Source organism: Eleutherodactylus coqui, chromosome 1, assembly GCF_035609145.1.
Source record: "Eleutherodactylus coqui strain aEleCoq1 chromosome 1, aEleCoq1.hap1, whole genome shotgun sequence".
In the NCBI taxonomy this organism is placed as follows: Eukaryota; Metazoa; Chordata; class Amphibia; order Anura; family Eleutherodactylidae; genus Eleutherodactylus; species Eleutherodactylus coqui.
In genome coordinates this window covers 111,135,517-111,147,908 of record NC_089837.1, presented here as the reverse complement: position 1 = coordinate 111,147,908, position 12,392 = coordinate 111,135,517, and the positions used below count along the sequence as shown (strand labels likewise).

The 12,392-nt window shown below is 42.7% G+C and overlaps 1 protein-coding gene across 1 annotated transcript in view; it reads left to right on the top strand.

Moving 5' to 3' along the window:
• CLSTN2 (calsyntenin 2) overlaps nt 1–12,392 on the top strand; it is a 529,216-nt gene that overhangs the window by 133,460 nt on the left and 383,364 nt on the right. The gene's annotated exons all lie outside the window — the stretch shown is intronic.

Genomic DNA, 12,392 nt, shown 5'->3' with positions numbered 1-12,392 from the left:
TTTTAAGTGGTTGTCTCCAAAAGTTTCACTGTATTAGCAAGAGACTAATCTTACTGTATGTAAACTAGTTGCCTATACATTTTAAAGAGCAGAGAAGCCCTTTAAACTTCAATCTAGCAGAATATTATGATATCATAGCATGGTTGAGTTGGAAGGGACCTCCAGGGTCATCGGGTCCAACCCCCTGCTCAGTGCAGGATTCACTAAATCATCCCAGACAGATGTCTGTTCAGCAATTGTGCAATACACGATACTAATGTAATGGAAATAATATAAATGTACTTATGTTTCCACATAACGCCAGTTATTCCAAACATACTAAATAATACTTTTACAGTAAGGCCGCCTGCACACGACCGTATTTGCATTACGGAATCCAGAACTGGCATCCGCCTCTGTGTTCCGTGGCAAATACCTTCCATAGGATGCTATGGAAAAGCGCTTTTTCCCGCACACGAGTGGAAATTAATCATGATTTTCCGCGCACAGAGGAAAAATCGCAGCATGCTTTATTTTTCAGCGGCTTCCACGCGGACGGCTTCCATTGAAGTCTTCTGACCCGTGGCACTTCTGCAATCATCTGCTAGGCGATGACTTGGGAAAAGCAGGGGTTTTAAAAAACAATCTGTACTGTGCATGTCCGATGGCAAGCCGTGCGGATCATCCGCAGCACCCAAGAGAAGAAGATATGAGAGGTACACGCTGTCCCTAGCTGGGCACAGGGTCAGATGCTGCAGGCTCCTGCATGCGGAATCCGACCCGGTCGTGTGTAGCCGGCCTAAAACATGTGACATGCAGTATATTACAAAGCACATTTCTAGATTTCTTCTACCGGATTATATATGTGCTTCTAAAACAATAACTTCTGCATATAAGTGTTCCTTTTATCATCACAATTACATAGTAATGTTTTATTCTGAGCATTTTTGGCAGCAAGCAGGAATCGGAGAAAAGCTGTGTAACCTAAGTGACTGTTCAGGATGCAGATGAAATTCCTACTGGAAAAAAATGAAAGCATCAAAACAAGATAATAAAAGCAACATACAAACACATTTGGAGAACATCAAGTGTGTCTACATGTAGCATATTTATCTGACTATAAACAGTTATATTGCCAAGTCTTGTTCCTTGATGGTTGTCGTAATACTAGATTAATACAGTTTAGTGTTATTTGACAAAGCGAGGTTGGCATATTGTTGGCATGTATATTCTCTGTAATAACTATAAGGGTTCATTCGCATAGGTGCATGCGTCCTGCGTATTATGCATGGAATTTTCACGCTTGTCTTAAATCTCCATAGCCTATAATGGTACTAGAGATGAGCGAGCATACTCGCTAACCACAATTTCTTGATCGAGCATTGTCCTTTGCGAGTATTTCCCCGCTCGGGAAAAAAGGTTCGGCTGCCGGCGCGGGTGACAGGTGAGTTGCGGCAGTCAGCAGGGGGGAGCGGGGAGGAGAGAGAGAGATCTCCCCTCCGTTCCTCCCCACTCTCCCCCGCAGCTCCCTGCCCGCCGGCAGCCGAATCTTTGCTCCCGAGCGGGGAGGTACTCGCTAAGGGCAATGCTCGCTCTAAATGGTAAGTATTATGCACCTAAATATTAGATACTGCGTTTTTTACGCATGTAACCCCCCCTTCCCCCCCCCCCCACACACACACCCAGGTGTGAGTGATCCGATAGAAATCAATGGGCTTTTAGCACCATGTATAATCACGTGAAAAATATGCAGGTAATAAGCGGGCGACATACGCCCGTGTAAGTGAGCTCTTAGAAAAGTCTTTTTAATTGTATTCAGTTTTAATGAGTTGGTCATAAATAATAACTATGGTTTTCACACTCTGTTGATTGTGTTTACAATATTTCAAGCGTTAGCGACATTAATTATAATGGTCCCCATGAAAATGTAATATTTAACAGAAATAGACTCAATATGGAAAATAGATTTTTACATATATTAATGGTTATCTTGCATTAAGTTTCAGACTGCAAGCTTCATGCCTTCAATCATTTTGAGACCCCTAAGGGCTTAAACCGACGAACGTATCTGTGGAAGGTTTTGCACGCGCCAAAATCACGCCCGCAAAACGTGATGAAACAAAGCCATTGATTTCAATAGTTTTGTTCTTATGAAAGTGTTTCTCATGCGAAATCCCTCCGCGTGAGAATATATAGGCCTTGCCCTATCTTTCTTGCACATATTTTTTTTAGAAGAGTGAGAACAGATAGGTCTTGCATGTGTAAAGAAAAAACTTTTGACTTGTTCTTACGCAAATAAGCAGTGAGCAAATTTACGCATGTGTTCTTCTGTATAAGGGCGCCCACCCACTGGCGTTTGCGATTTTCGTGCGTGAAAAACGCAGCGTTTTCGCGGCATTTTTGCCGCGTTTTCCGCTGCGTTTTTTGCCGCGTTTTCGCGGCGTTTTCGCGGCTTTTCCATTAATTTCCATTGACTTTCATGGGTGCATTAGGAGAAAAATAAGGACACATATGCAACTGACAGTTCCTATGTTAAAAAACGCAACGCAACGCAAAAAAAACGTCAGTGGACAGGAGTACATTCAATTCTAATTGCTCTTGAGAAAAAACGCAAAACGCAAAGAAAAAAAAATCGCCAGTGGGTGGGCGCCCTTAGTCCTAATATGTAGTATGCAACTTGCTCCTAGCTTCATCCATTTTTCATGTGGTCTTTTCCCATCCACTTAGAGAGATGATGGATGCGAGGTCTGTGTGTCCAGGATGCTGCTGCCTGCCCTAGCGCTCATATATCAGCACAGCTCCATTACTAGTCTTATTTCCCCTTCTACAACTCAATTAGGGACATCTTCTCTCTTGTGCTGACTGACACTGTCCCACTTACTGTTAGGTTGTGCTGCTGGGACCTGTAGTGCTATGGGTTTCCAGGAGCACACCTTCACAGATGTGGGTTAATTAAGCTGGCTGGGTGTGGAGTTCCCAAGCTATCCAATCCCCACTGCTCTTCTGCACATATATACCAGCCACTCTGGCAAGAGGATGCTGCTTTTCCTACACCCTGGGATTTTGCTTTAATGCACAATGTGTTGAGTGTGTGTCTGTGCAGGTGGCCAGACATGTGTGTGAACAGTGATGTGTTCTGTGGGTCTGTGCAGGTGGCCAGACATGGGGTATAAACAGTACTGTTCTGTGTTGCATGCAATCCCTAGTGTGTTGGTGTGAACTACATCCTGTCCTGCTTTAAATTGTTTTCCATCCTGGGCAAGTTAGGTCCATAGGTTCCAGCATGGGGCTGTCTCTATTGGGACGATCGCCTGAATGCAGGATCGCCCTGAATGCAGGCAGGTTTCATGTGTAAGTTGTCTGGTGAGAGCAGGAACCCAGGAGTCAAAGAGGACCCTTGTTTCAGGCTCGTGGGCTTAAGTATCTTGGCCAAAATACATATCATATCTATTCCATCTGGTTATGCATGCAGGTATGCTTGGTGAGTGTTTTGAGCGCTTGTCAGTCTCTGTGTATGCCAGCCCATGAGTCCCGGTTACAGTTCACTAGTTCACTTATGAAAGAGACATGACACTTACCTCCTTCAAACTATCAACAACAACTTGAGTGATCTTTCCACCTTTCACACTCTGATTTGCTAAGGACAAACTCTTCTCCTCTCACTACTGCAGTCACTAGCATAAAGAGAAGAAAAGGGGCAAGTAGAGACAGCCAACAGTGCTAGGAGCAATCAGAACTGTATGAGAAGCAGCAGGACAGCCAGACACATGATTCTAAAACTGTTAAAATGGTAGCAAATTTTTAATGAAGACTATTTAGAAAGTTGCTTAAAGGAATTCCCTCACTCTTAAACAACTTAAAGGAAATTCCTCACTCTTTAGATGCCTCACAGCTTTAGTGCCTCCGCTGTGGTTCCTACCAGTCCTGTAGCAATGATATCAAGTATATAATTCATGTCACCACTACAGCTGATCATTAACCTTATAGTAGTCAAGTGTTGTACATACCAGCAACCCCACTAAGGCCAGTGATTGGTTGCAGTGATAATATGACATTGCTGGAGGACCAGCAGGGATTGCAGCACTGCAGACCAGCTGAAAATTTAAAGGGTGAGTAATTTTTTTCATACTTTTAAGGTTTCCTGCAGTAGCCATTTTTTTAAATTAAAAAACCCTGAAAAAGCAAATGAACCAGTAACAACATTTCAGTGTAAATATGTCTGTTGCGTTTAAGGGCTTAAACGGACAAACGTGTTTAAACAGATTTTTGTGCACTTGAATCTCACACTCGTATAACATGACCAATGAAAGCCATTGATTTCAATGGTTAGTTCTCATGAGTGTGTTTCTCACGCACAGTTCCTATGCACAAGAAAATACAGGACCCGCCCTATCTTACTGTATGCTATGCAGAAAGCTGCCATAGAAGTCTATGGGAGGTTTAAAAAATCAAGATGAAGGCTGTGACCCTGTGGAGATGCACTGTTTGCTATGGGAGGGCCGGGATGGGGGTGGAGCTTACTTTCACCCCATCCCACCCCCTCCCATTGCAAATAGTGGCATGGGGCGGAGAGGGGGCGGGATTTCAGTGCACTGCTCCTGGTCTGGCCCGCCTCCTCCCCTGCAGAAAGGGACACCATATATCGGCGTGAAAACCTGGCGGATAAACGGACGTGTGAATAAGACGGTAAAATACTGTAAACCTAGAAATCAAATATCTTTATCAAATCCCCTCATACCTTCTGCTGATAAAATGATTGTACGTCCGATTTGTTCGTGCCATTAACACCATTTTTATTCTTATTGCTGAATTTCGTAGCTATTTTTGTATTGCTAATTAGTTTTCTCATGTTCTATTTTACGAACCTGCCAGGCTTCACAGTAATAGCTACATTTAAAATAAGAAAAAAGGAAATATATAAAGAAAATGCTTACTAAGCCTTTCCTCTTATAATCAATAATGATGAGAATTCCAAGACCAATATGGGAAATCTCGGGTCATATTTAACTGCACTTGAATAAATTCTAGATAATAGAAATTTTTATTTAATTTATTCCAAACAATGGAGGTAGACTTTCCTATATTGCATATAATAGAAGACATTGCACCGACTACATAAAACATTCTGCCACGGAGCTACAAGTAGAAAGAAGCTGTAATTAACTTTAGTAATATTTATTGTGCAAGGTTTTACTTAACATTCATTTGTCACTAAGCTGGAAGGTGAAAACAGATCTTCTCCGAAGTTGTTACACTGTTGGAGCCCGTATAATTGCACTATATATACTTTCTATTTTCACCTCGGTGTAATTGGTTTGTTCGGCTTCTTTCGGCTTTGTTTTACATTGTTCTGCTCCTTTGCTAATGGATGTGCCAAGGCAAAAGGAACGGACTTGGGCTGTTAAGAAACCTAGGGATGTTTGTACTTATCTGGGTTAGCGTCCAGCAGATGTCATTAATGCCTGTGGATGCTAACTGTCACCGTGTGAATTTTATAAACCTGAAATAACACCTTCTGTGGGAGGAGAGGTTATTGACATTTGGCAGGAGGATACACCCAGCCGCCAGATCGACGGAAAATAACTGTCCCTGCTTGATGCTTACAGGTTCGCTTTCATCCCGTGAATCGTTTCCAGGTAAACGCAACCCATTAACAGAGAGTTGGAGGGAAAGACCTGGAGAAAATACCAGTTAGGGAGAATGCAATATATATTACTACGGAAGAGATGTCTATACAGTCTTGTTTATTGGAGGCTGTCGGCTCAGTTATATACGGAAGACATGCTGCTTCTGTGTCTGTAAGACTGTGGCCGGGCCTTGACCACCGTAGTTTGCTGTGTGCTGCCTGCGAGACATGCAACAAGTAAGCAATGGCATTGTGTTCCTGCTGTGGGCTGACAATCAAGGTGCACTGTTTCGGCATGTATGCGCGCGTAATAACCGCCAAAATAGAACAATTTTTCTTACGCATGTATTTAGCGCAATTCGTGTGAGCGGCAACTTGGCAGCCTATGGCTGATTGATACAACGTGTTACGAGCACAAAACCAGCATGCGGAATACACTAACAATATGTTCATGTGAGAGAGACCTAATGATGTAAGGGGAGATTTTAAAGTAAGGGCTTCTTCACATGGGCGTGTTTTAGTCCCTTTATGCGACCCTGTTAATCACAACCAGATAGCGGGACACAACAAAACCACTGATTTCAATGGTTTCGTTTTTATTAGCAGTATTCTCACCTGTTAATAGAATGGGTGAGAAAAGATACTCACCTGTCTTCGCCCTCCTGGGACGCAGCCTAGTGGCTCCTGTGGCACCGACTCCAGCACCGAGCATGAATGTCTGCTGGAAGTCAGTGGCTGCGGCCTCACCATCCAAACTCCTGGCATCAGCGCTCACATCTTGGTTGCCATGATCCGATGGGTTATGGATGGTGACACTGCAGCCTCTGATTGGCCATAATGGTCACCTGATTTCTTTCGGACGTCCATGCCAGGTGCTAGCGTCATGGATGCTACTCAGCTGTGTCCCAGGTGAGTAGGCTCTCTTTTTTTGTTTATCCCATGCCCCGACTACATATATTTTTTATTATAGTGACATGACCCCTATAAAACCTTTAATGCACAATTGCAGCTAATTCAGGACTGAATTTGAGGAACAATGTAATAGTTATTGCTGCAACAATATCTGCTCTGCTAAGCACCTCCTGCAGATGTAGCGCATGTTAAATTGACACCTCAGTTTTTTTTAAGTGTTCCTCAAGCCACAAAGTAACAAACAGGGATATAATTTTTATCATCTCTTAGCATCTCCTGTGCTGGCAGCTTTGGGTCCCCCCATGACAAAATGTTCTTTACCTCTCATTGTGGCTTAACATGTCTTGAGTTTTGTGCTATGAGATCACCATTTTTGAACAAAAAACATGATTTTGCAAGATTTGATGCTCCATTACTGAGCTCTATGATGGCCTACAGCTGCCTGTGGCGTCCCAAGCTGCAAACCTAGACTGGGAATGGGAGACTGAGCAGCATCACTGAAGATGCAGGTAGAGGTAACGGGAGATATGACTGTTTGCTATTTTTTGGCTTGGGGAACATGGTTTAAATAGAATCTTGGACAAATCCTTTAATGTGTAAATGGACAATTGCAGCAAACTTTAAATTGGCACAACCCGACAAATGTAATTGAAAAAGTGAAGTTAAAAGGGTATTCAGGTAATATGAAGTCATCCCTTTTCAGTGGGATAAGGAATAATTATTTAAATAGTGGAGTATGATCACTGGAAGCTCTACCAATCCCAAGAGGGGGACCCCTATACCCCCAAATGCACGGAACAGTGGCAGCCCATGTTGCCAGTGCTCCATTAATTTCAATGCTACTTCTGGAGATAGTGCTCTGGTATCTACAGCAGTCCCTTCAAAAAAAGGAATTACGTGCATATGCATTCATTGCTCCATTCATGCAAGTGGTATATGGGACTCTGGTTCTTGGAATGTGTGGGGATCCCAATAGACATACCCCCACAGATCAGATAGTTATCCCCAATCCTGTGTTTTCAATTACCTTTATTATGTTAAGTGTCATTTTAAAGTTTGCTGAAATTGTGCCTTTACACATTAAAGGGGTTTTCCAGGCAAATACTATTAATGACCTATCCTCGGGATAGGTCATCAATAGGTGATCAGCTGGTGTCCACCACTTTGGACCAATCAGCTAATCAGGAGACTTCTGTCAGTGCCACAACACACAGAGGTACGAAGTGGAAACAGCTCCACCCCCTGTGTAGTTGCTGGTGCTTGTAATTGCAGGCACAGCTGTCATTGAATTTAATGAAAGCTGCACCTGTAATTACCAGCAGGTGAGGATAGGTCATCAATAGTATTTGCCTGGAAAACCCCTTTAGGTATCAATGTAATATTTATTACATCTGCATCCAGTGCTTAGCCATGCAGATATTATTGTAGCTATATATATTACCTTGTCTGTTAAATTCAGTGCTATCACCAAGTCAAAAGATTGTCCCAGATTAGAAAGAAAACATTTTTTTCCTTCAGCAGACACAGCGCCCCTCTTATCAGTAGGCTGTGTCTGGTATTGCAGCTTAGCCTTATTCACTTCAGCGGATGAACTGCAATATCAGCTCACAGGCAAGAATGGTGCTGTATCTGGAAAGAAATGTCATTTTTTTTCTAATCTCAGACAACCCTCTTGGGGATATCTTGCAGTGAAAGTACATGTGATAATGACTGATGTATGTGGTAATGACAGTAATTAAATTACCTGTGAAATGGAAAAACAAATCCTCAAGACATGGCATGTTGGGAATACTTGAGAATTAGAGTTATAAGCGTTGTCTGAGTTAATTTTTTTCTTTCTCAAGGTTGCAAAATAAAGGTAGCAAAATAAAAACGATTCCCTACTTCTGCACCCGCCACCCCTCTACTCTCGGCTTTGTTTGGATAACCATAGTGGCGCCTTTGCCATATACACAAATAACCGCTGCAACCAGTCATTAGCCTCACCTGTGTATGGCCCAAGACTGCGGAATCCAGTGATTGGCTACTGTTGTCACATGTGTATACAAGCATGCCACCGCTGCAGTCATGTAAAGAAATCCCACCGGGGAGGACTGGAGCAGTGATGTTATCCCGATGGGGCATCATAAGGGCTTAATATAGCCTTTTTTTTAATCACATTTAGTGGCCCTAGAAAAAAATTAGGTTGGACAAATCCTGTAAGGAACAATGTTTTTGGGGTTCAGTTCCCCCAGTCCTTCTCACTGCGGGCTTACTGCAACCTCACTTCCCCAGTAGCGAGGAGGAGACTTTATAGAAAGATGGCCACGCAAGCGCTCTGACACTCCGTACACTTTCAGTGAGACTGCAGGGATAGCCAGGCTGCACCTACTCAGGTATTTCCATCAGCTCCATTGAAATGAATAGAGCACTGTCTGCACGTGCTTGGCCAGCGCTCCGCTCATTCTAACTTCACATTGGGTGTAGAAGTAACTTTGCAGCAAAAAGATTAAAGGGGATATAGGACCTCCGTTCTCAAGATTGACCGGGTTTCATCGTTGAGACCTCCAACGATCAGCAAGTTATCCCCTATCATATGAGATAACATGCGATCCTGGTACAACACCTTTAGGGCTAATGCCCACGGACGGATTATTGCTGCAGAATTCGCGGTCAGACACCCGTCATGAATTCCGCAGCAATGTCAGTCCATAGACATGCTATGGTAAACGATTCTCCCATGCCCACGGGCAGAAATCAACTGCAATTTTTTGCTCGCGGGGGAAGATTGCAGCATGTTCTATTCTATGCGGAAAATTGCATGGATAGCTTCCATTGCAGTCAATAGAAGCCGTCCGTCCCGCAATACTTCCACTGTGATCACAGCAGAAGTACCACGAGAATCCGCGTCACAGCCCAGCGCCGTCATGTCTTAGATGTCTTTAAAAAATAACACTTTCCATATTCAAATTAATGATTTTTCAAACTTTTAATTTTCACAATGAAAACTAAAAAAAAATATACGCTTTGATCCACCAAACAACAACAGAAACAGGTTTGCTACAATCCCCAGCAATTAAGAGACTGTAAAATAATTTGATCAAACATTTTGCTAAAAGGGATTGTATGCTTTAAACTTAGATGCCAGAAAATATTACTCCTTAAAGCTCTGATAACTCCTTTCCACAAATAATTTATGCTTTCCTCTTCAAAGACGCAATCTGTAAACCAAAATTTGTTCGAGCGTCTCTGCCTAATAAAATCAGATTAACAGCGACGGCTAAGGCAACTACCCATAAAGTATTTTCACTGAAAAAGCATTTGCTCAGCCTATATGCCTGTCATCTCAAGTGAAATTAATGGATCACCCCCATCTACACGCCTTTTGAAGTACGATTTAATCAATGTGTGCATTAACGGATTAATTAATTTTTTGCAATAATTGACAGGCCCTGATTTAGCTGTCATTACAGCTTTCACTTCTACAATATGTAACTGAATTGTTCCTTAAAGGCCAACGGCAGGAAGTAGTATTTAAAAAAAAACAACTAAACAGTAAAAGTCAATGTAGAAATCTACTTACTAAAAGAACACTCCACGAACAAGTGGTACACTGCAGGACCCGAGGAGCGATGCATAAACTCCCTCCAGGATCAGTTTTTTTTCCCCTGGAGTGTCCTGTTCTGTAATCATAATATAGGCAGGATATGAAGTTTGAAGAAATGTGGAAAGTTTGTTTCCATGAAAATGACAATTATGGCTAAATTGGCATATTTGCTGATTTTGATCGTGGTATGATCACATTTAAGGCTGCTTTAACCATAGAGCAAACTGTCCACCTGCAGTGGCTCCCTAGCAGTAGCACCAATTTCAACTACCTGTACCCATTTCTTCAGAACGTTAAAAGTATTATGGAGGTTAAAAAATAATAAGAAAGCTATATACGCCTGTTCTACTGTTTCGATCTCAACTCACTTTCGGGTCCAGCAGTCATGTGCCTATTGAAGCATGTGACTGCTATGGCTAATCGCTAGGCTCAGTACCGGTTAGAGCCATGGATTGGCTGCAGTAGTCATGTGCTTAGACTGGCACAAGACTACTGGACCCAGACGTGAGTGGAGACTGTGGGAAAGCGTGTGGCCTGCTTTTTCTGGGTTAGGTGAGTATGAAAAATTCAAGGGCATTCATGAATGACAGCGATGTTACAATCCTGCTTCAAATAGTCAGTAAATCTGTCATTATGGAACCCTATCCTAAAGTGATGAGGAATGCTGCACATAAATACAAGCAAAATACAATTAATATTGTACACTCTATCACAGGATAATTCCTAGCAGCATGATAGGGTTTACAGCAGAGGCAATTCAGACTGGGTCTGTAAGCCAATGGGGTTCACTAGCCTCCCTCACTACATGCTGACTCTCCTCTTAATGACTGGGCAGAGCAATATTGAATCACTCTGCCTAATCATAGAGTGAATTTTGCAGCCTAGCGTAATGGCTATCCCTTATCTGTATGATCAGTGCAGGGAAGAAACATGAAACTGAATATAGCCAGGGCAACGTTGGAAAGCATTTGCAGATGCAGTCCAGCAAGTGTCAGGAAACTGAATGCTAGCAGTTGCCACTAGCACTTGTGTATTAGCAGCCTCAGGCCTCATTCAGACAAGCTCTTTTTTAGTGCATTAAACGCATGTGAAAAGATTGTGTCTATTAGAACCAATGGTTTCCTATAGAAGCATTCACAGGAAGGAAGTTTAGATGCGCTAAATACCAATGCACCAATCAAAGATAGGACATGGACTGCAAAGCTCGTATCTAAGGTCTGCGGTGCGAGAAAAGATAGGACCTGACCTATCTTTGGTGCGTGCTTTCCATGGACTCCTATGGGGGCTGGATAACACGCATCTCCATCGTGTGAACGGGCAATTTCACAGCTAATTAAAATAGCTTGAAATCACCCGTTCATGCAATCCTTAGTGCAGATAGCCGCGATCTTTTCATGCGCCCATACTGCGCTAAAACAGCACTCATCTGAACGAGGCCTGAAACAGAATTATTACCTCTTTAAGGGGTTGTGCAAAATAACTGCATTTGTGGGCAATGCTTTGTTTAAGCATTTGTATGTATTGGTGTTTTTGGACCCTGCCACGCAGCTAGAATTGTTCGGCAATTCTCACAGAATTTGTCTGTTCTGCACAAAATTTTGCACCAAAATCCATACGATTTTGATGCAGAATTGAAAATGTCTTAATTCTGCTGACAATTTTGCAGCAAAATCCACATCCTCACAAGCTGTTTTCCATAGCGGCAAATTCCACCGTATGTTGCAGAACAATTGTATTCGGTGTATTGAGCAGCACTGCAAACACATTATCATTGGTAATAGGAGAATGGCACTATTAACCCATTCAGGAGCTCATATTTTTGATTTTTAACTCCCGCCTTACAAGAACCCTAGCTGTATTATTTTCCATCTACAGAGCTGTAAAAGAGCTTATTTTTGGGAGACAATTAGAGATGAGCGAGTATACTCGCTAAAGCACGTTACTCGATCGAGTAGTGCCTTAGCCGAGTATCTCCCTGCTCGCCTCTAAAGATTCGGGGAGCGGCGGGGGAGAGTGGGGAGGAATGGAGGGGAGATCTCTCTCTCACTCTCTCCCCCTGCTCACTCCCACAACTCACCTGTCACCCGCGGCAGCCTCCGAATCCTTAGAGACGAGCAGGGAGATACAGCTAAGGCACTACTCGCTCGAGTAATGTGCCTTAGCGAGTATACTCGCTCATCTCTAGAGACAATCATTGTTTTCATTGAAACAATATGGGCGCTACTTTTTAGTCACACTTTATTTCTTTTTTTTCAAGTTAGGATGAACAAAAAGAAGCAATTCTACTAC